This window comes from Micropterus salmoides, unplaced genomic scaffold (genome assembly GCF_014851395.1).
Source record: "Micropterus salmoides isolate LMB-PRFRI ecotype aquatic unplaced genomic scaffold, ASM1485139v1 Ms_hic_scaffold_4, whole genome shotgun sequence".
Lineage (NCBI taxonomy): Eukaryota > Metazoa > Chordata > Actinopteri > Centrarchiformes > Centrarchidae > Micropterus > Micropterus salmoides.
Window position 1 is genome coordinate 38,168,408 of NW_024043372.1, and position 22,839 is coordinate 38,191,246.

The 22,839-nt window shown below is 42.9% G+C and overlaps 1 long non-coding RNA gene across 1 annotated transcript; it reads right to left on the minus strand.

Moving 5' to 3' along the window:
* Nucleotides 1–19,452: 19,452 nt before the first annotated feature.
* On the minus strand, nucleotides 19,453–19,986 carry LOC119886546. Its single transcript, XR_005441506.1, has 2 exons — nucleotides 19,799–19,986; nucleotides 19,453–19,722 (listed from the first exon to the last, which is right to left on the minus strand). It is a non-coding gene; the product is annotated as an uncharacterized LOC119886546 (long non-coding RNA).
* Between the last annotated feature and the right edge of the window lie 2,853 nt (nucleotides 19,987–22,839).

A 22,839-nucleotide genomic window follows, 5' to 3' on the forward strand; every position in this document is an offset into this window, starting at 1 on the left:
TACAAACCAAACAAAGGCGAGTCGAGCCAAAGGGCCTCCGCTCAGACTAGCTTGGTTTGAGGGCGTGCCTGACCCCGCTAGCTGCTTGGCAAGCTTTATGACCCGTTTTCATTGTGACATCACAAGTAAAGGAAGTGAAGGGCTGGACTCCAAACCAGCTGTTTTCAAGCGGTTCAGAGCAGAGCTTTCTGTGGGAGATGGGAACTCCCTTTGGGCTGGACTTTGGGCTTTTTCACTTTGCAAACCTGTTACATGCACAAAAAAGAGATATAACTCAATAAAGGAGAGGGGAAAAGCCAAAAAGCAGAATACCACCTCTTTAATTATTCAGTAAAACCATATGTTATTGTTACTTGTTCATTAAACAACAGCCACATCAAGAAATTACATGATATCTCGTACTCCTGTAATACATTATTTTACTATTTTACTATTTACTTTTTCTTACATCTTGGGAGGGTTGGCTCATCTGGACTAACATTCCAAAGTAAATCAAGAACATCTCAAAAACTGTTTTATCTAGTGCATCAAGTATGAGCACTGACTGATCACAGGACAATGTAAGCCTCACTGTTTCTGTACCACAGTCCATTATAAACCACATAATACATGAAGTTTACAAAGGCATTGTGGGGTGAGGATCAATTAGATAAGCAAATGTTACCAAAATGTATTTTTAAATTTTTTTAAATATAACAGAAGCACAAAGTAGTATTGATGGCATTTTCATCTTGTGAGCAACATTTTTAATGGGCATTTAGCATGTGAAAGTACATATTACACATTTTGTGCACAGTAGTGAAGCAATATCCCTCCAAAAATGTTTTTTTAAATGCAAATTCTGAAATATTCATTATTGGTCACTTGATAGGCACATGGTCTTGTTATGTATCACCATTAGTAGTTAAAAGAAATACACATTTACCACCAGGGCAGTATTCAAGAGAAGTGCTAATCTTAAGGTTCCATGCTGTTATTGTTTTATTAACAATAATATTCAACAGCTGTTTGACTCATACATTCCCAAACATTTCTGGCTACATCAATACACAATATATCAACTATAAAACCAGAAATTAAATGTTACATGCTGAACATGCTTCTCAAAAAAGAAAACTTTAGGTACTCCAGTACACCCCTCTATACTGGCTTACACTTGGACCCTTCCAGGTCTTCCCCCCTATAAATTACTCCAGACTCCATCACTTCCTGTTTGCCACTTGGACCCAGATCCCTGCTTGAAGATAAGCACAGGTGAAAGAACCATGCAAACATTTGGATGAGCTTTGTAAATCAAATGACCTAAAATAAATGACTTGAAATTAACTGTGTATGTGTTGTATACATGCTAAAGGTAATGCTAATGCTAAAAGTCCAATGCTCATGCTAAAGTTAGCTTAGCATGCTAAGACCAATGCTACCACTGGTTTAAATGAAGGCATGGGGCAGCCCCATGACAGGGGGCCTTAAGAGACAGGAGCATCTACAGCTTGTTTCAAACAGAGGCTAAAATGAAGGCCTACATGAAGAGTCAGTATAAGAAAGAAAAAAAACACTTAACTTTGAATCATGCAAAGCTGCAATACAGATGTCACAGAACTACAATATAGGACTGGAAAAGAAGTATAATAGGTCTCCTTTAAGAAATTATATTTACTTAAAGAGGTGGTATTATGCTCATTTTCAGGTTCAAAATCTTATTTAGGGATTGTACCAGAACAGGTTTACATGATTTAACCATATTTTTCTCATACTGCACATTGCTGCAGCTCCTCTTTTCACCCTGTGTGTTGTACGCTCTGCTCCTGAGCTACAGAGTGATGCATCTTACTTGTACAAAATCTTTGTTGGGAGTTGCACATGCGCAGTTCCCAGGTAAGGACTACTAGCCAATCAGAGGCAGAGAAGCATTTAGCATGTGAAAGCACATATTACACATTTTGTGCACAGTAGTGAAGCAATATCCCTCCAAAAATGTTTTTTTAAATGCAAATTCTGAAATATTCATTATTGGTCACTTGATAGGAACATGGTCTTGTTATGTATCACCATTAGTAGTTAAAAGAAATACACATTTACCACCAGGGCAGTATTCAAGAGAAGTGCTAATCTTAAGGTTCCATGCTGTTATTGTTTTATTAACAATAATATTCAACAGCTGTTTGACTCATAAAGGTATTGGCACATTTCTGTCCACGTTGCAAGGCCATAATAGAGCGCTCTAGAATAACTACATGAAATTACAATCCCAACTACATTGTTTTTTCTACCGCAACAGTAAAGGTGTAGCTGTCTGATCTGAGCTTCTTTGCTAGAAGCTACCATTTTATTGCCAATTAGTGATCAGCTGATTGTCTCAGGAACGTTATGACAATGCCAAAACTGAGCGCTGGAGACAGAGTAACTACATAAAACTAATCCAACTACATAATTTACACCACAAGCCAAAGCACAGCGCTGTAGAAATTAATCCAACTACATGTTTTTTTTCTACCAGGGCAGTAAAAGTTTAGCTGGCTGATCGCTTCCATGCTGTAAGCTAATGTTACAGTTTTATTTCTAATTACTGATCAGTTGATTGTCTCGCTAATGTAAGCAGCAAAGCCAAACCACTGGCTGGAGAATAACAACGCTACATGAAATTAAACCAATTACACTTTTTACACCACTGACAGGGGAAACATGTCAGACTGTCAGTCTGAGCTAATGCTATCGAACAACAGTTTTCATTTGCGTTGCTAAAGTCCGACTAACTTAATTACCTGTCCAGCAGAAACTTCAGTACTGCTTAGAAAACATCTGTCCCACATCAGAGCCTTCCATCTGGGAAAATCCACACCAATTACATCCTTTTTTTCCTACGTCAGCTGTCTCTAGCCTATCTGTCCCAACTACATCTGGCTTCTTTGCATGAAGATCCAGAGTCTGTCGGCTCGTGCTAAATAACGCGTGTGGTCATTAATTTTTTCAAATGTCACTTCTCTTCTTACTTTTAATAAACCAGAGGACTACTCCCAGACTGAATATTACTATTATTATTTCCTCTTCTTGTTTTCAATGGATGCATTTAATGTAGTGACGGGTGTCTACCCGTAAGTCAAACCGTCACATAAAAATGGCACCCCAGATGGGACCAATACTAACAAGCTAAAAAAAACATTGAATGACAACCCAAACAGGAAAACAAAAAAGCACAGTCCACAAGTTGCGACGTCAAAGCAAAACTTTATTTTGGGTACCGATAAAACCATCAGGACAAAATGGCTGCTTCAGACCGGTTATGGAATGAGGTGGAGGAGCCATCAGCATCAATCAATGTTGCACCTTTTTCACTGTTAACCCCCACTACGTACTCTCTGTTGGATATGGACTTCACTGGACTTCATAAACTTCTGGATACACCTCCAAATAAAGCTGTGGACTCTGACCACAGATTGGACAAATCTCCTTCTTTTACGTCCATGTCTGCTACAGAGGAAACATGTTCTGGAGCTGACATTCAGCAGCAGCTACACACAATTGTGGAAAACCAAAATCATCTCAGACAAGAGCTTTCAAGAAACATGGAACAAATGGCAACGGAAATCACAAATCATACGGACCAAACAGGCTTATCCCTGTCCTGAATGGCAAAGCTATCCGCCCGGCGCCGCCAGGGAGAAGGGCGCATAACGGGCAGTGCGAACCAAGAGTGAGCGCTCGGCCGGCGTGATCCGGTCCGAGACACACCTCGCAGCGGGGACGGAGATCACCCAGCACAATGTAGCCTGTGTGGCAGACGCCGCACACCCGTCCGATTGTAGCGGCGTCTTGCCCCGTTCTGGCCTGCTTGCTGGAGACATCGTTCTTCTTGTTTTCCAGCTGGAAAGTCTTTTGCTCTTTAGACAAATCTTCTGCTCTTTAGACAGCTCAGTGCTGAAATAAAATGGGAGCCGAAGGCTAGGTCTCACCGTTGTGTATATATACACACACGTGCTGGTCATATAATTAGAATATCATCAAAAAGTTGATTTATTTCAGTAATTCCATTCAAAAAGTGAAACTTGTATAATGTATACATTCATTCCACACAGTCTCTCAGTCTAGTTCTGTAGGCTACACACTCATGGGGAAGACTGCTGACTTGACAGATGTCCAAAAGACGACCATTGACACCTTGCACAAGGAGGGCAAGACACAAAAGGTCATTGCTAAAGAGACTGGCTGTTCACAGAGAGGCGAAGGGAAGGAAAAGATGTGGTAGAAAAAAGTGTATAAGCAATAGCGATAACCGCACCCTGGAGAGGATTGTGAAACAAAACCCATTCAAAAATGTGGGTGAGATTCACAAAGAGTGGACTGCAGCTGGAGTCAGTGCTTCAAGAACCACCATGCACAGACGTATGCAAGACATGGGTTTCAGCTGTCGCATTCCTTGTGTCAAGCCACTCTCGAACAAGACACAGCGTCAGAAGCGTCTCGCCTGGGCTAAAGACAAAAAGGACTGGACTGCTGCTGAGTGGTCCAAAGTTATGTTCTCTGATGAAAGTAAATTTTGCATTTCCTTTGGAAATCAAGGTCCCAGAGTCTGGAGGAAGAGAGGAGAGGCACAGAATCCACGTTGCTTGAAGTCCAGTGTAAAGTTTCCACAGTCAGTGATGGTTTGGGGTGCCATGTCATCTGCTGGTGTTGGTCCACTGTGTTTTCTGAGGTCCAAGGTCAACGCAGCCGTCTACCAGGAAGTTTTAGAGCACTTCATGTTTCCTGCTGCTGACCAACTTTATGGAGATGCAGATTTCATTTTCCAACAGGACTTGGCACCTGCACACAGTGCCAAAGCTACCAGTACCTGGTTTAAGGACCGTGGTATCCCTGTTCTTAATTGGCCAGCAAACTCGCCTGACCTTAACCCTATAGAAAATCTATGGGGTATTGTGAAGAGGAAGATGCGACACGCCAGACCCAACAATGCAGAAGAGCTGAAGGCCACTATCAGAGCAACCTGGGCTCTCATAACACCTGAGCAGTGCCACAGACTGATCGACTCCATGCCACGCCGCATTGCTGCAGTAATTCAGGCAAAAGGAGCCCCAACTAAGTATTGAGTGCTGTACATGCTCATACTTTTCATGTTCATACTTTTCAGTTGGCCAACATTTCTAAAAATCCTTTTTTTGTATTGGTCTTAAGTAATATTCTAATTTTCGGAGATACTGAATTTGGGATTTTTATTAGTTGTCAGATTTAGTCATCACAATTAAATGAAATAAACACTTGAAATAGATCAGTCTGTGTGGAATGAATGTGTACATTATACAAGTTTCACTTTTTGAATGGAATTACTGAAATAAATCAACTTTTTGCTGATATTCTAATTATATGACCAGCAACTGTACACATCGCTGAGCCTTCGGTGAAAGATACACAAATAGTAACATTACTGAAAAGGCGAGCTAACGTCGATGTATCACTTCGGCTAAATGCAGTCAATGTAACCTTATCATGTAATGGGCATGGATTACTTCAATCTCAAGCTGATAAAAATAGTACCGGAATGTTGCAGTGGGAGTTTACCTGAGTTTCCAGCATGTTGTATGAAGCTGTCTCCCTGTCTGTCTATAGCTGCTGTCACACTGCCTTATTTTCCGGGGGTGGGGGGTTGTGCCAATATGACGGCTCGCTGCACTGTATGAGCACATTGATTGTGGGATATCTGAATGAAAGTGGTTGTGTTTCAGATTATGCTTGCTCACGAGTTCAAGCGAGTACACATACGAGCACACACCTGGTTGCAATCTTGACTTCATTTAGAATAGCACAGCTGCTGTGAGCATCCTTAATTTCATCCAAACAGTACCTGCCAGCAACTGCAGTAGCTTACACAATGACATAAATGCATGAAAAAGGATTTGGATAACTTAATGTTCGCTCTATACATATCAATAGTATACATACACATTATTGTTAGCTCCATGTTAACATTCTGATTCACCACTGGCAGGACAGTAACTTCTTACTTTAAAAGAAGTTAGTTTTTATCATGTGACCTTTATAGTTAGATCTTTTTATAAAGTGGTTTCAATATGGGCAAATGTATTTTGTGTAAATTGTATGAATTTTGTCTCAGATGCAAACTTCCCGACTAAAATTTATGTAATTTGAGATTACTCAATGCACCGCGTAGTATTTTCTCAAACACAGCAACTATAATTCTGTATATTAGTATACAGAGAGTATGTGATGTGAATGAGCTGTGGCACTTACTCACTGAAGAAATGTTAGACTCTGCTGCAGATAAAAGGCAGGCATTGGAGGACACGTCCAGTGAAGCTGACCGGGAGACTTAAATATTCCTTCTAAGTGTACCAGGAGATTTTTAATATTGTGGGGAGGGGGAGCAGCTCTGGGGATATTCCACCACAGATCCTAGACAGGATAGTTGGATGGTGACGTGTGGATTGCATTGCTTGTTCTGTGTAAGCTTGACAGATAAACTGCAGTGCCTTCAGTTAGAGGGTGATAGCATGCCGTGTCTGAGTGGTATGCCTTAAGCTAGGAGTATAGCTTGGTGTGTAATGTGAGTAGTGGTCTTCACAGCTTTGTGGGAGCTTTTTGTGTCCTGACGGGACGCGGCATATGGAGAGAGGACAACAGACCATAGTATAAGTGGAAACAGTAATTGTGTGACAAAAGGTGCACAGGTTGGTGGAAAGACAGCGCAAGCAGAAGCGAAAGAGACAGAGAGGGGGGAGATTCTCCTTCACAAGGCAGCGGGTGTATGGCACATTTTTGGAATAGCAGCCAATAAAAAAGGTGGCAAAGAGTGTGAGAAAGGTTTTGTAGACACTTGTATCTTAACAGTGGGCTAAATGCTCCAAGCCAGTGTTGACACCTCGTCACTTGCAGAGTGGAGCTGCCTTACATTCATCGATGAGTTAAATGCAACTTTGCTTTTAACTGAGCTACTGGCTTGTAAGTGTATGATGCATAAAAATGGTTTCATAGTGTTTATCTTTGCTAAATGTACTGTATTTTGATCAAGCTGCATTGTGATTCTGCTGCCAAAAGTATCAAATATTCAAATTCCATGGTTTGATTGTCTATTTCATCCATCAGCTTACAAGAAACTAGCTTTTATTTTAGTCATTTTCCACTTTGCTACTACCCAATATTTGTATTGTACCAGACCACGGCCATCCCAGTGGACTGTTCACCCTTGAGTGTTTACATCAGCACAAAATGGCTGGATGTGGGAACATGTGCTGGTTTCAGGCAGGTAGAACATATTTGCATTTGAGTAGTGAGGAATTCAACCTTCTGTCCTGTAATGTGAAAAGAAGGAATGTGGAGATCGAGAGGGAGGCCATTTAGAGATTCAAGATGATGATGGGGCCCTAATCATCAGTACAAAATACATTTACTCAACTACTTAAGTAAAATTTAGTTCAGGCTCTGTTACTTAAACGTTCCCATCTCATATAGCGCAGCGAGCCGGCATATTGGCACAATACTCCTGGAAAAATGGCAGTGAGACAGCGTCTAGAAACGTGATACATCAGTCTTAGCTCACCTGCTCCTTTTCAGTAGGCTAACTAACATTTGTACTATTTGTATGTCTTTCACCAGAGGCTCAGCAATGTGAGCACAGCTCAGCTGAACCAAGAGTAAAGATCAGCTGGTTACAAACTTCAACCAGCCACACAAACACCTCTCTTCAGGTCAATGATGATGGGAAGGGATAAGAAAATTAGAGTAGAGAAAGGGGTGAGAAAATAAATACATTTTATATACATGGTTTGTTTCGCCCTTTTGTGTAATTTGTCATTTAGTATTTTTGACTCTTCCATTGTTTTGTTGTTCTGTGCAGTTATATTGCATTTAGGGCTGTCTGTTGTATGTGTTGGACAGAGAGGACCCAAAAGCAACACTCAGGTGAAAGAGGATTTATTGGAGGGCAAAAGGGGTTGAGGAAGTGGAGGTGAGGGAGAGGTGGATGCCGGGGGAACATGGGCACCGGGGACCGAGGAGCAAGTAGGGCAGAGGGGGCTGAGGCAAGCGAGCTGAGGAGCACTGGGGGCTGAGGAGCAGGTGGGACCGAGGAGGCTGGGACGAGGGAACTGGGAGGCACGGGAGAACTGACCAGGGGGTTGGTGGAGGAGTGTGGTGGCAGGCTGACTGTGAGGCACGAGGGGGAACCGAGAGGGTGCCGTGGTAGATGCCCGAGAGGAGAGGGCCGGTAGGCAAGCCCAGCTGACTCGACGGAGGTGAGCGGACCTGGGGAAAGGCAGACAGGGCTAGTAACAGGGAAAACAGGGGGGGAACAGATGTGGCAAGAGCAAAAGGCTTGAGGCAAGCAGTGGCATCAGGTCAGGAGCAACGACGATATAGCAGAGATTGTGTAGAGAAACGGGGTTGAAATACAGGCAGGGATGGAGTTGATTGCTGGCAGGTGTGGCAGGCAGAGGAGGTGGCTGACGAGGTGCAGGTGTGGATCGTCAGCTGGGCTCAGGAGCAGAGAGAGAGGGAGAGCACACGCAGGGGGAGAGGAGGAGACACAACAAGGGAGGCCAAAACACAAGGGGAAAACAGAATCGCAAGAAAAAAGGAGAAATAAACAGGACACTCACCGTCAGCTGGGTTGCCACCACAACACTGTCCCCGACTAAGGATTTACGTAGTCGAATCACAATTGTCAAGTCCTGCCTATAGTCGACCGATAGTCGAATTGTGTGTGTTTTTGTGCAAGGCAATTGCAATAACACATGGTGGCTCTGCTTTAACCTTGAAAAGCTGCAGAGCTCCAGTCTCTATTCATTCAACTTACACTGTTTTGCGTCCATGCTGTGCTGCCGACAACTGAATGCACGTTGCAGTTCCTTGTGGGTCTATTTGAAGTAGCCGGATTTTTAAAAACGCTAAAATATTGTGTGGTTTGGAAAGTCCCGCGAGGTGCGAACAACTCGGCACAACAACGGTGAAGCTGGGGCTCCTCTCTGTCTCTTCAGCAAGTGTTTCTCCACTGCTACTACACACACATACGCTACGCCTACACATGAGTTACAATTTTGGATTTATTCAGGCACTTCAAAAACATTTATTGAAAGTTTTTTTCTTTTTACATTTTTATTTACAGCATTAAACATTGAAATAGGCTTTATATTAACTTATTGTAGTTCTATATAAAATCAGATGTTGAGCACCCCCATTTCGCCAAAATGGCATGATCCTTGTTTCACCGCGAAGCTTCGACTGTGAGATTGACAGTCGAACCTGGCTCTGGTCATCGAAGCATAGAATCTTTGACTATTAGGGGTCAGCCCTAATTGCATTATTGGATATAATGTGGTCACGCAAGTTACAGCAACTCGGTGGAGAAGTGTGTACCTGAGTACCGGTAAAATGACAATAAATCTAAATTGAACGTTACAAAGCAAACAGCTGTAGATCCGTGTTGCTGGCTTCTCCTGCCTTGCATCAAGGCTGGTATAAACAAATCGCTCCACATTTGCTTTGTAGCGTTACATCCTTTCTTGCAGGCTAAAATCAACACTTATATACCAGTGGTACACAGGATAGTAATGTGGATCATGTTAGCTGGTAAAGTAATGTGGAAAGCCATAATGTTACATATTATATATTGCACTGGATGCTTGGCATTAGCCGGTCAACTAACGTGACTCTCTCCGTGTTTATCCAGTCTTTCTGATGTTCACCGTTTTCATGAACATCATCTGATTCTCTTTGGCCTGACAGGCTTCAGCACATACCTTTATTGTTGTTTTGTATCCTTACGTGGAGTTTGTGTTGGAGTCTGTGTTGTACTGGGGGCTGGTTGTTTTGTGGTGTTGGTGGACTGCCTTTTATTAGCTGCAGTGTAGTTGGAGAGCGGCTCGGGGGCGCGCACAGGGCTATATTGTATATATTGCCTTCACATTATAAGCAGAATATTGGCTGTTCCAAGCAGCAGAGAAAACAGGCATGTGCTTCATTTCTAAATGAGATTAGAGCTTATTAACAATAACTTGCCTGTCCACCAATATATGACCACCTTGTATCATATGACCTGCATTCACACAGGTCACGTAAGGAATGCTGACTCAGCTCCATGAAAACTGCGCAAGCAGGTGTGGAGGAAGACCGTGAGAGGTTGGAAGGCCTCCTTTCCATCACTCGGGTCATTAGTTCCCTCCACAGATTCTCGATGGGATTCAAGTCTGGACTCTGGCTGGGCCCCTCCAAAATGTTGATATTGTTGTCTGTTAACCATTTCTTGACCACTTTGGCTGTATGTTTCAGATCATTGTCTTGTTGGAAGATCCAGTGCTGCCAAAGGCCAAGACTGCCTGATGTTTTCCTCCAGAATCTCTATGTAGTCTTTTTATCGTGATGCCATTTACTTTGACATGGCTGCCTGGCCCATTGGCTGAAAAACGCCCCAAAAGCATTACATTCCCACCACCATGCTTGACTGTGGGGATGGTGTTCTTGGAGTTGAATGCTTCTTCTTTATTTCACCAAACGAAAGCAACTTCCCTGTGACTAAACAACTCAATATTCGTCTGACCACAGAATTGATTACCAAAACCTTTCTTCTTTGTCCAGGTGAGGTTTTGCAAAGGCTAGGCGGTCTTTTGTGAGCTTGTCTCGAAGAAGTGGAGTCCTCCTTAGTCACCATCCATAGAGACCAGCCTTGTGCAGTGTCCGCTGGATTGTCTGCCTTGAGATGTTGGCACAAGATGTGCTCAGATATCAGGATAGCTTTGGTGGTGATCCTTGGATTCTTCTTGGCATCACTACCATTCTCTCACCTTTGGCTTCCTACCACGCCCTGTACTTTTTGATTATGTATTGCACGGTGGACACTGGCACCTGAAAACACTTGGATACGGCTTTATAGCCTTTCCCTGTCTTGCGAGCAACCACTCTGTATATATGTACTATGACTAGTAACTGAGCACAGAACTACTGCTTCAGCTGTTCTCAATTTATAGCTAATTTATATTAGATTTAGATTAGAATGCTGTTTGACCATTTGAAATGGTATAGGAACTTACATTTTCTCAAAAACTTGCAACAATTTCAAGAGGTATGAATAATTTTGGACATAGCATTTTTACTACACATAAAAAAAAAGATTTTTCATTAATATCTTTAACACAATATCTTACTGTCTTTGTGACTAGTTTACAGGGGCAGACGGGAACAAAAAATCAGCCCTGTCACTGTAGCCACACCAGCCCACAATACCACACCCATGCAGCCCCACCCACGAAAACACGCATTCACTATTTACATTTGTATTCAGTTGCTAAAATAATATAGCACCATATGTAACAGATATTTAAACATTTAATATATGTGACTGACAAACAATGCTTAGGCTACTCCTTTTTAAAGTGCACATGTATATAACACATTTACACATACAGTAAAAACTACTACTGTAGAGTTAATTACAAACCCAAAGTACATTCGTGTGTCATTGTTTTCTCCCTACCTCTACTATCCTCCTCCCTGTCTCTTCTAACATGTCTCATTTTGAGTAACTCGGGACCAGGCCAGCCGTTACCGACTGGGCCAAATACTATTATAATATTATAATATTATTATTATTACCGTTGTGAAATATAAATTTAAAAAATATGAACAGCCCACCCCAAAACAAATGGTCCGGCCCCTCTGAATTGTCAGATGGCCAATCCGCTGCTGCTTGTTTATGTCAGTTCCAGCCAGATGAAACCTATTGGTAAAATGAAAATTCACTATGAATCAACATTTGTCATGATTATGGATATTTTTGGGCTTAACTATATATAGCATATCAAATCTATGTTTCGCTTGTTTGATTTACCTATAGCATGAAACAAAAAGAAAAGCACTACACTTGCACTTTACTCCTTATAGATAAAGGATAGTAATACTAGGCTTGTGTTATAGCTGTGAAGTGAAAGCTGAGGAGGAGGGGAACGGCAGCAGAAGGTCGAGGGTGAAGATGGAGTGTGTTAAGAGGTGGTAGAGGACTGAGGGGCGGAGGTCCGCAGCTGATCAGGTTTGATGGGCTGTTCATTGTTTGGTTAAGGCCAGATGGTAGGAGAAAGACATCTGTAGCCCCTGGTCTGTGGTTTGTAGGGAGGGCTCGGAGGAATGCTTGTCTTTTCTTTGGCTTCTCTCAGTGAGTGGAGACTCAGAGGACTGCTGTATAACAGTGGATTAAGTCCCACATTCCCTTTTTAATCTCTCTATAGTCGCTCTCAGCTGTTCACCCTCAGGCCTCTGGCTCCTCTACCTCCCACTGCCTGTCTGTTGATGTTGGGCTCGCATAGAGTATACACACACACACACACACACACACACACACACACACACACACACACACACACACACATATCAAAACCCCAAATCACTCAAGTGAATTTCTCACAGATTGTCACTGAAGGTCATCTCAACTCAACATTTGCCTCACTGCGGACTGTGTGCTGGTATCCTCGGACATACACATGGAAAAAACGTTGACTTCTCTTATTGACTACAGACGAAATACCAGTTTAAAAAATCCCATATTACCAACTACATCCATCACAACCTTCATTCGATATCCAACACCTCTGTCAACCATAAAGAATTCAGCTAAATTTCTGGCAAAATCATGCTAGGTACATGAAATGATAATTACAGTATCTCACAAAGGTGAGTACACCCCTCACATGTTAGTAAATATTTTATTATATCTTTTCATGTGACAACACTGAAGAAATGACACTTTGCTACAATATAAAGTAGTGAGTGTAGCTTGTAGCGTGTAAATTTCCTGTCCCCTCAAAATAACACATCACACAGCCATTAATGTCTAAACTGCTGGCAACAAAAGTGAGTACAGCATTGAAAATGTCCAAATTGGGCCAAAGTGTCATTATTTTGTGTGGCCACCGTTATTTTCCAGCACTGCCTTAACCCTCTTGGCATGGAGTTCACCACAGGTTGCCACTGGAGTCCTCTTCCACTCCTCCATGAGGACGTCACGGAGCTGGTGGATGTTAGAGACCTTGCCCTCCTCCACCTTCTGTTTGAGGATGTCCCACAGATGCTCAACAGGGTTTAGGTCTGGAGACATGCTCGGCCAGTCCATCACCTTTACCCTCAGCTTCTTTAGCAAGGCAGCGGTCGTCTTGGAGGTGTGTTTGGGGTCGTTATCATGTTGGAATACTGCCCTGTGGCCCTGTCTCTGAAGGGAGGGGATCATGTCTTCAGTATGTCACAGTAATGTTGGCATTCACAGTTCCCTCTGAACTGCAGCTCCCCAGTGCCGGCAGCACTCATGCAGCCCCAGACCAGGACACTCTCACCACCATGCTGGACTGTAGGCAAGACACACTTGTCTTTGTACTCCTCACCAGGTTGCTGACACACAGGACATAGTTCCAGTAATCCATGTCCTTAGTCTGCTTTTCTTCCACAAACTGTTTGCGGGCTTCCTTCTGGGACGACGGCCATGCAGACCAATTTGATGCAGTGTGCGGCGTATGGTCTGAGCACTGGCTGCACCCCTTCAACCTCTGCAGCAATACTGGCAGAACTCATATGTCTATATCCCAAAGACAACCTCTGGATATGACGCTCACGTGCACTCAACTTTGTGGTCGACGATGGCGAGGCCTGTTCTGAGTGGAGCCTGTCCTGTTGCATGTAAAAAAGACATCATTGTCGAGGACTGTGGTTACATTCCTGCTGGGGTCAGCCAGCGGCCTACAGCAGGGCTACAGTGCACTGTAAAAGCAGTATGGAGAAAAACAGGAAAAAGGTCATTAAGGACAAAAGAAGAAATGTGGAACAAAGGGAGGAGGAAGAGGAGGGGAAGCCTGCTAGTGCTAATTAGAGTGATAATGGAGGGCCAGAGCATGCAGAGGCTACTGGAAGGGGTTGACGTGATGAGGATAGTGGTAGATGGAGATGAAGGAGGGGATGATGGGGTTAGAGGGAGGAGAGTGGTGAGAACAAGACCTGGGCCTTCCCCAAACTAGGGGGATGCTGATGTTTTTCAGTCAGGACCAAAGAAGTGCACTGACCGACCGATCAGTGTTGTCATTCCTGGAGCCATGCCACTACCTGCCTGCACAAAAATGAACTGTTAAAAGAGAATTTTGTTATTTTTATAACCTGTATTTTTCATTTTTTACATAATTAATTTCTGTGATCCAGTGTGACAACAGTCAGACCATCAGGTTTTTACACAAGTCCCTATAGCGAACGACAGATTATAACAATTATAACACTGGTGTAAATATCCATCAAGGTTTGCAGACCAATTTACAACTTGGAGTTACTGTACATAGCATAGTTCAGGCAATATTTTATTCAAAAGAGACAAGAAATAATCTTAGCAAAATCAGCTGTTTCAGTTCGGTTGTCTTTGTTTGATACAAGTAATATTGGCATTCAAATCCTTGGATTGAAACTCAGCACATGCTCCCAATCCATCAGACTTCATATCCCCAGGTGGGCCCACTCCAGGTTGAGAGGAAGCTGTACTGCTACAGAGGAACTCAGAGGCCCCACTCCAGACCAGAAAAGCTTTTTTCTGGGGACCCTGTTAAAAGCAGTCATTTCCAGAGCCCTGGGTTAAACTAAGGTTACAATAAAGCCCTTCCTGGCTCTAGATAAATGCACACCCATATGAGGAGCCCTCCCCACTACCACCACCACTGCAGCACCACTAAAAGGCTTCCTGCTCTCCTCTCTGGTCTGGTCCTTCTCGTCTCCCTTTCATGTCCTTGATTTTCTTGGAGGGTCAGATCAACACAGTGCTTTCAGGAATTCTGAGAACCGGATAGAGTATGGACGTGCAGGTGCAAAAGATTTCCAACAACTGTATGGTATGGGGGAGAGGGGTAATAAGGTGCAAAGAGGCAGACGGCAGGAAGGAAGTGCTGGATAAATTTCTATTGTGGACTGAAAGGAGGAGACTGGGAGAAGATAGAGGAGACTTAGAGAGAAAGGGCAAAGTAACAAATATTCAGTCTGTTTGGAGAAAATGAGAGGTTTACACTTGCAATCTTAAATCTCAAACAATCCACCTGACAAGGTAATTCTGAATTAAGAGAGAAGATAACATGCAACTTATCCACAAAATGCGCAATCGTCTTAATGATTGAAGTATATCTTTAACATTGTGTTTAGTGTTTTTTGAAGAAGAAAGATCTTCGCTCAAGGTCCACCTATGAACTTTTTTCCAGAGCTTTCATCCATATGACAAAGTCTTCCTCATTAGATGGAACTTCATCTTGTTAGCCTCTCATCAGCCACTCCATGGATCCCTATGAGCAAACTCCATCCACGGCAGTGAAATGCTGTTCTCCTGACAAATCTAGTAGTAGCAGCTAGTAACTGGACCTTATGTAACACATTTGTTGTTGTTAAAAAAGGCTACTGTTTCCAAAGACAAGAATAAACTGTCACACTTAACCTGTTTAATATCATTTATTTAGATGTAATGAATAAGCTGGTCTGGGGCTTTGTTCCACCCCCATGTCAAGGCCATCTCCTTGTTGTCCCTGGAAACCTGACTGAATGACTGCATTTTAAGAATTCCCACTGACACAGTGTAAAAGAACAAATCTTTACAAATCAAATATTTAACTTTTTGTCACTTTTAAATAATAGTTTGAATTTCAAACACAAAGTGACACCCCTAGTCCCACATGTAGCGGGCATGTAAAAAAAGACATCATTGTCGAGTACTTACATTCCTGCTGGGGTCAGCGGCCTACAGCAGGGCTACAGTGCACTGTAAAAGCAGTATGGAGGAAAACAGAGGAAAAAGGTCATGAAGGACAAAAGAAGAAATGTGGAACAAAGGGAGGAGGAAGAGGAGGGAAAGCCTGCTAGGGCTAATTAGAGTGATAATAGGGGGCCAGAGCATGCAGAGGCTACTGGAAGGGGTTGACGTGACGAGAAGAGTGGTAGATGGAGAAGAAGGAGGGGATGGTGGGGTTAGAGGGAGGAGAGTGGTGAGAACAAGACCTAGGCCTCCCCACACTAGGGGGATGCTGGGTAATGGATGGTGGCTCTCTCTGCAGACTTAAAATCCCTAGAGTAAGTCAGCAAAATGTCCCATGGACCTGAGATCAGCAGGAATAAGTATATTTTCTCAGGAACACAGGCCGCTATGCGTGCACAAATATCACAGGGCTACTCATGCAGTCACACAGGCAGAGAGTATAATCAGCTCGGGTGCCTCCACGTTGATTCTAGTAACAGTAGGTCTATGGTGGTGGAAACCCCTGGGAGGTCCTGTGTCGTTGGGAACTCTCGCCTCTTGTTAGCCACTACATTGCTACGGTCTTTGATCAGCTCAGCTGACTCTTAAGCTCAGCTTAGTGCAGCAGGGGTCTGGAAAATCTGGGAAGAGGGAGAGAGGTAAGAGGTGGGGAGAGACGATGGAAAGAAGGAGTAACTGATGGCACCCACTGAAGCGTGCATCCTCCGGTGAGGAGTTGGAAGGAAGGAAGAGGATAAAGAAAAGATGGAAAGGAAGGTGAAGGGGGATACGCAGGTTGAATGGTAAATGGGTGGAGAGGATGGAAAGGTGTCTCCTTCCATTCCTCCCCAGGCAGTCACACGCTTCACGACTACCATCAGCAGAAGGCGCTGACCCAACAACTGAACTGAAGCCTGGCATGAAAGCAAGGTTGACCATGGTGAGTTTAGGAAACAGTGGGATGAAAGGAATTTGCAGAACGCACTGCCTCTGCATGTCATTAGATGCAGTCATTAGCCTTTGGAACAGTCATGGAAAGTGCTCCCATCAACCTCTCACAGTAGTTTTCAAATTTAAGTATCGAAAATGACATAATCAAGGCAATTAGGACATCAGTCAACAACAATAACTCTCAAGCTGTTTTTCTCCTCCTCATTCTCAATGTGTGTAACAGCACTTGATGCTGCTGTCTACTTTGGGGGAAAAGACGCCCTGTTCAAATCCATAATGAGCAGAGCCAACAGTCTCTTCAGGGACACTTGAGCCCGACCAGAGGAGCTCTCCTCGGGACACAGACATACATTATTCATTTCTGTGCTTAGTTAGCATTCATTCAGACGCCACCTTCTCATGTGGGCTGTCTGGGTGAAAAACGTTAACAGGAAAGGCTTAATGTACTGTAATTATAGTTTACTGGAGTGTACTACAAGGTATCTGGGGATACTGTAAAAGTTTGCATCCCAATTGATATCAATAATATAGTATCTTCAAGATGTATGACTGCATAAAATGTTCTTCATGGGACATCAAAGTGAAGCTGCTTCACTGAATAATCCCTGTGTGTTTCTTCAAATAGACTATTCCACAACTGGCCTGTTGTGTTACATATTTCTGCCCCAATACTGTTTACATGTCCACATCTGTCTCACTGTAACCCTGGCAACACTCGCTAATCTGATAGGCTCCTAATGTCTTAATTGTGCGTGCATGGGTATGAGACTGTACTAACCACATTTGCTGGCTTCCTGTCTGGGGAGAGTCATATCAAAGAGATAAGAGCTGAGAGTAGAGGAGGGGTGTATCCACATTGGTAATGGTGGTGGAGCTTCTGGAAATAAATGAATGTATATGTATAAACATAAAATGCAATCTTTCAATAATCTGTGCATCACAAACTCCAATGTATTATTTATTTATGTATTAATTTGTCACCGGGCTGGACAGGGGGGCAGAAATGGGGATCACGCAAACAGACTCCACAAAGATAGGACAACGCATGCAAAAGAACGGGGATAGGGGGTGGAGACAACAGGAAACAACAGAGGAAAACACCAATTGCAGAAATCGAAGACACCTGCAAGGGAACGCGTAGAAATAAGATAAAATAAGGGGTGGAGCAACAGGAGACACAGCCGAACAACAGCAATAAACAGCAGACATAAGAAAACAACTGAGGGAGAATGAGAAGGAGAAACAGTCAAGCAAAATAAATAAATTGCACAGCCATGAGAGGTGAAATAATAACAATTAACTTCAAAATACATGCATAAACAGGGTACGATTTTCCCGGGGGGATCCGTGGGATTTCCCCCTTTCTGGTTTATGCCTGCCTCTGCTGAAGTATTTTTATATATAATATATATAAAATTCTACTTCAATAGTGCAACTGTTGACCTCGATCCATAGTTTTGTTATGGGTCCATGGGTACTTTGGCTCTGATCCCTTTGGCTCTGATCCAACTGGCTCTCTCTATAGGTAATCACCTCTCTTTAGTCTTGCTCGCTGTCCCGCCCACGGGATATATATCCAGTGTGTACTGTCTGTGGCCTGAAAGTGACCCGCATGCGCAGAAGAATAACACGACATCACACGCAGAACGCTGTCGTACAGAAGCGTTGTTAGCTCCTACTTGCTAACCCTCCCAATTTTCATGGGAGACTCCCGTTTTTCATTGTCCTCTCACGGGTCACATTTCTCCTGAATTATGACAAGTGTTCACAACTTTCTGTTCTTTTCTGGGGGCGTACAATGCATCTCCCCCACAACTCACCCCACCCTCCCTCTTTCTCTCTCTCTCCACTGTGTCCGCACAGACACAAGTAGCATGCCCGTGACTCAGAAGAGAGCTCACGGTCCGGTGGATTTCAGGTGTAAGAAAGGGAATTTGTGAGCAGATAACAAGGTAGAGAAGAAAGAGAGCCACATAATTATGGCTTTTTGTGGAGCTTTTTCGTTCGTTGCGTCTCCATCTACAGCAAAAGAACTACTCTAGAGTGACATCAAAGTCGCATCAATTCCGACCTGTGTATCCAGACTGAAGTCATTTAAAAAGATCTGAACTGGATTTGGACCACATATATGAAAGTGGCACAAATCCAAACTGAAAAAGATCAGATTCCATGTGACTTGGCCTGTTCATACTGTTACAAAAAGATCAGATCTGAGCACCTATGGGCAAAAAAAATAAAAGTCAGATTTGGGTCACTTTGGCCTGCTGTCTGAACTTAGCCTATGTGTGTGTGCCTGGGGGTGAATGTATATGTGTGTATAAGCCTGTCACGGAATGTGGACAACCCCACAGCGCGCAGGCCGGCCCCAGATCCAGGCCTCCACACATCCCCAAGGCAGCCGTAGGGTACCTTAGCCAAAAGGTCTTTTGGACAGGTGCACATAGCCACATACCATGTACTGTATATGTAACATGTATAACATTGTTTTGGTATAAAAGTACAATTCTCAATTAAAAGATTTGGTTAGAATATATAGGTCTATGAAGATTCTCAGTCATCCAGGTCATAGTTATCCAACGAAGGTTAAAATGAAGGGCAACTGGACTTGGTTGAAGCTACTGGCTTCCAGTAACTTCAACTAAGTCCAGTTGCCCTTCAGGTTAGAATATATATTAAAAAGAAATGCCACCTAGGGAATACCCTGAGCCCTAGGACTCAAAACACACAGGTTCTTTTAAAATCAGGGTTGGAGCAGACCAGAAACCACGCCAAATTGAACAGTTTTTAATACACTTTAAAACAAAACATAATTTAAAAAGGCCTATCTAAAATCAATATGGTGCTGGCACAAAGTTAAAAAGCATCTATACTAAAAGGGGGATTAAGAGTAGTGCGCCAGCTCTCAGCGGCAGGGCAACAGTCACTCGCTCATTCTACCAATCCCCCACGTCCAGCGGCTCCACTGACCACACTCCTTCCCTACGGCCGGTTCTGTCGGTCCCTCAGTCCCCCCGCTGTCCACTCCATCTCAGCCACCCCTGCAATAAGAGAAGAACCGGCAAGTAGTGTGCTCTCGTTCCAATTAGCCTACATTGAGATAAAAATCTCACTCACAGATCTCCTGGGCTGCAGTTACACTGTCTGCCCAGGCTTGAGTGAAGTCGTGTTGGCGGGCACTGGCTGCTACAGTCGGCTGTACTCTCATCTCGGTCGATGCTGCTGCCTCCGTCTGAACCCGCTCGGCCACTTCCTCGTAGCTCTCTAGTAACCTCCACGCCCACTGCTGCTCTTCTGCTGAATGCTCCTCGTGCTACTGCTGTCGCTCTACTTAAAAGGAGTTCTGTTCAATCTGTTGCTAGGCGTCTGCACCTGTTGCTCATTGTCTAATTGCTGCATCAGCAGAGGCGTGTGGCGTTTAAAGACATTCTAGTTGGTAAAATAACTTTATTTTAAACACACATATGAATTAATACATAGCAATAGTTCATGGTTCATAGTAAGTCATGGCATGCATAGTCATCCCACTCCACATGCAATAAAAACACACACCAAAAAATACCACAGCACTAAAATCACAAGGCATTTTCTGGCCCTGTCACATATATAACTATCAGAGATGTTACCCGAGCAGTTCAGACACGTTTGACTGCATAAGACCCATTCTGAACATCCTTTGTTCTGTATAGTCTGTTCTGTGGAGAGTTTTATACTTTATGAGTTGTAGATTGGGATTTTTAGTCATTCTAAAAGTATTTAAACATATATGCGTCCAGAAGTTTTGGTCTGGACTAATGTATAGACCTACTACTTTAAGAATGGGAGAGAGATTGAACCATCTGTTTTCAACAGTAACATGTTTATCTTTGATAATAGCATGGGGGGCGAGAGTTTAAGTCCATTTTGTTATACTTAAATCTTGCCCAAAATATGGATTTAAACTGTTGATTTTCAAGGAATTTATTATTGCTAATTCCATATTGGGCCACTAGATCCTGGAATGGAATAAAGTCACTGCCCTAGATGACATGCTCAAGATTTCTTATCCCTTTATTGTATCACAATGGGGAATTTTGCGTTTTTCTTATTTTGGAGGATGGATGTCAAGATTGTTCCAGATTAGAGTAAGTCTTTTTTTTATGGTGGCGACTCTTCTCATGAGTGATATGGTTATCCTCTATTAATTTAAGTAGAGGCGTGTAGTTTAGCCATGACAGTTCTAACAACCTGGAGGAAATATTGACACCCAGGTATTTAATAATCCCTCAGTGTAGCAGCGTGGTAGATATACTCTGGAAATCACACATCAAGTAAGATTTACTCCAGTTAGTCTGAGATGGATGAGAATTTATCTAAAAGTGTGACTGTCTCTGAAGGAGAAGTTTGTGATTTTAGGAAGAAAATTAATACATCATCTGCATAAAGGCTTATCTTACGGTCTACATTCTCAGTTTGAATTCCTTTAACATTTTGTTTCATCTGATAGCAGCTGCCAATGTTTCTATACAAATTATGAATAGCGAGGGGCAAGTGGGCAACCCTGCCTAGTGCCCCCCTGAAGACTAAACCTTGGAGAAGTATGATCATTTGTCCTGACAAAATGAAGGAGTATTCAAATCCAAATGTATGTAAAGTAGCCAATTTACCCTATTAAATGCTTTCTCTGCATCTAAAGAGACAACTGTAGTTTCCAAGTTATGAATAGTGGCGTAGTCTATTACATTAGTAGCCTGAATGTATTGTTGGTGGAGTGCCTACCCTAAATAAATCTTGTTTGCTTGGGGTGTAACCTTGTTGCCAGGGCTTTGCAGATGATTTTAAGATCTGCGTTAATAAGTGATATTGGACAATAACTGGATGGGAGTGTGATCTTTTAAGGAGCAGGCTGATATTAGCAGAGTTCATTGTTGGGGGCAATATGCAACTTCCCCTAATTTGCATTACCATCCTATAAAATGTAGACAAGTGTTTCCCAGAATTCCTTGAAGAATTCAGCAGCAAAACCGTCTGGCACTGAGGCTTTATTAGTCGCCATATGTAAGAAGGCTTCATTGAGTCATCTAACCTTTGCAAATCACTACATTGTTCAGAAATGCATCGATGTTAGAGTTAGATGGATCGTTTTGTGATGTATTCAAGTTGTAATAAAAATCTCTAAATCTATTATTCATTTCTTCTGGGTAATGAGTCATATTCCCAGCTGAGTTGTTTATAGAGGAAATAGTTATTTTTTCTTTATTCAATTGTAATTGGTTGGCTAGGAATCTGCTGGATTTAATGCCATGTTCAAAGTTCTCCAAGCATAGTCTTTGCAACTGGAATTGAGTCTTTTTATCAGTAATTTCATTTAATTCAAGTTAAAATTTTCTCAGATCGTTCAACATATGTTCCTGTGTGGAGGAAGCATGGGCAGCTTCTAATGTTTCTTTTTTTAATTCTAGCTCTAATTCTCTATCGGACAGTCCAGTCAGATAATCAACGTATACTTTCGAGACTGTATTTTAACCCACCATATATATCACAGCGTAATGAAGAGGGAAGGAAAAAAAGCATGCTAATGAGACTGATCCTGTTGCTGGGTTTGCTCTTAGTAGAGCCAGGGAGTCGTACTGCTGGCTATCTACGTGAAGTTTATCCAATGTGAGGACAGCCCATGATCCATCTCCAATAAACTTTTTCCTTATTGGGAACAGGACTCAACGTCGGTCCAGGATCTCCCGGGGCAACTGGTCATTTACGCTGAAGTTCTCTCAGCTCTCTGTCACAGCTTTTAACCAGTTCCTTCTGCTTAAAGTGTTCAAACTTCACGACACTGTGTCTAGGCCTCTGATTGCCTGGTGGCCGACCTCCCATGCGCTAGCTTCAGCTGCTTTTGGATGAAGACTTGTTGTCCACCTTGTCCGACATTGTCCCTCATGCTCCGCGCCTGGAGGTCAATGACTGTTTCTCTAATGTTTTTATTTTCCACCAAGACCTGTTTTATTCCCTCGGTGAGGGATTTAACCAAACCTCTGAAGACCTTCTACGACGTTCTACGCCATGATCTCAACCACTTGTTTCTGGCTGAACTCCAGGGATTCCCGCAGAGCTTGAAACTCTTTGTGGAGAACTTCCACCATAGACAACCGGGGATTCCTCCTTTTCTACTGTCATACAAC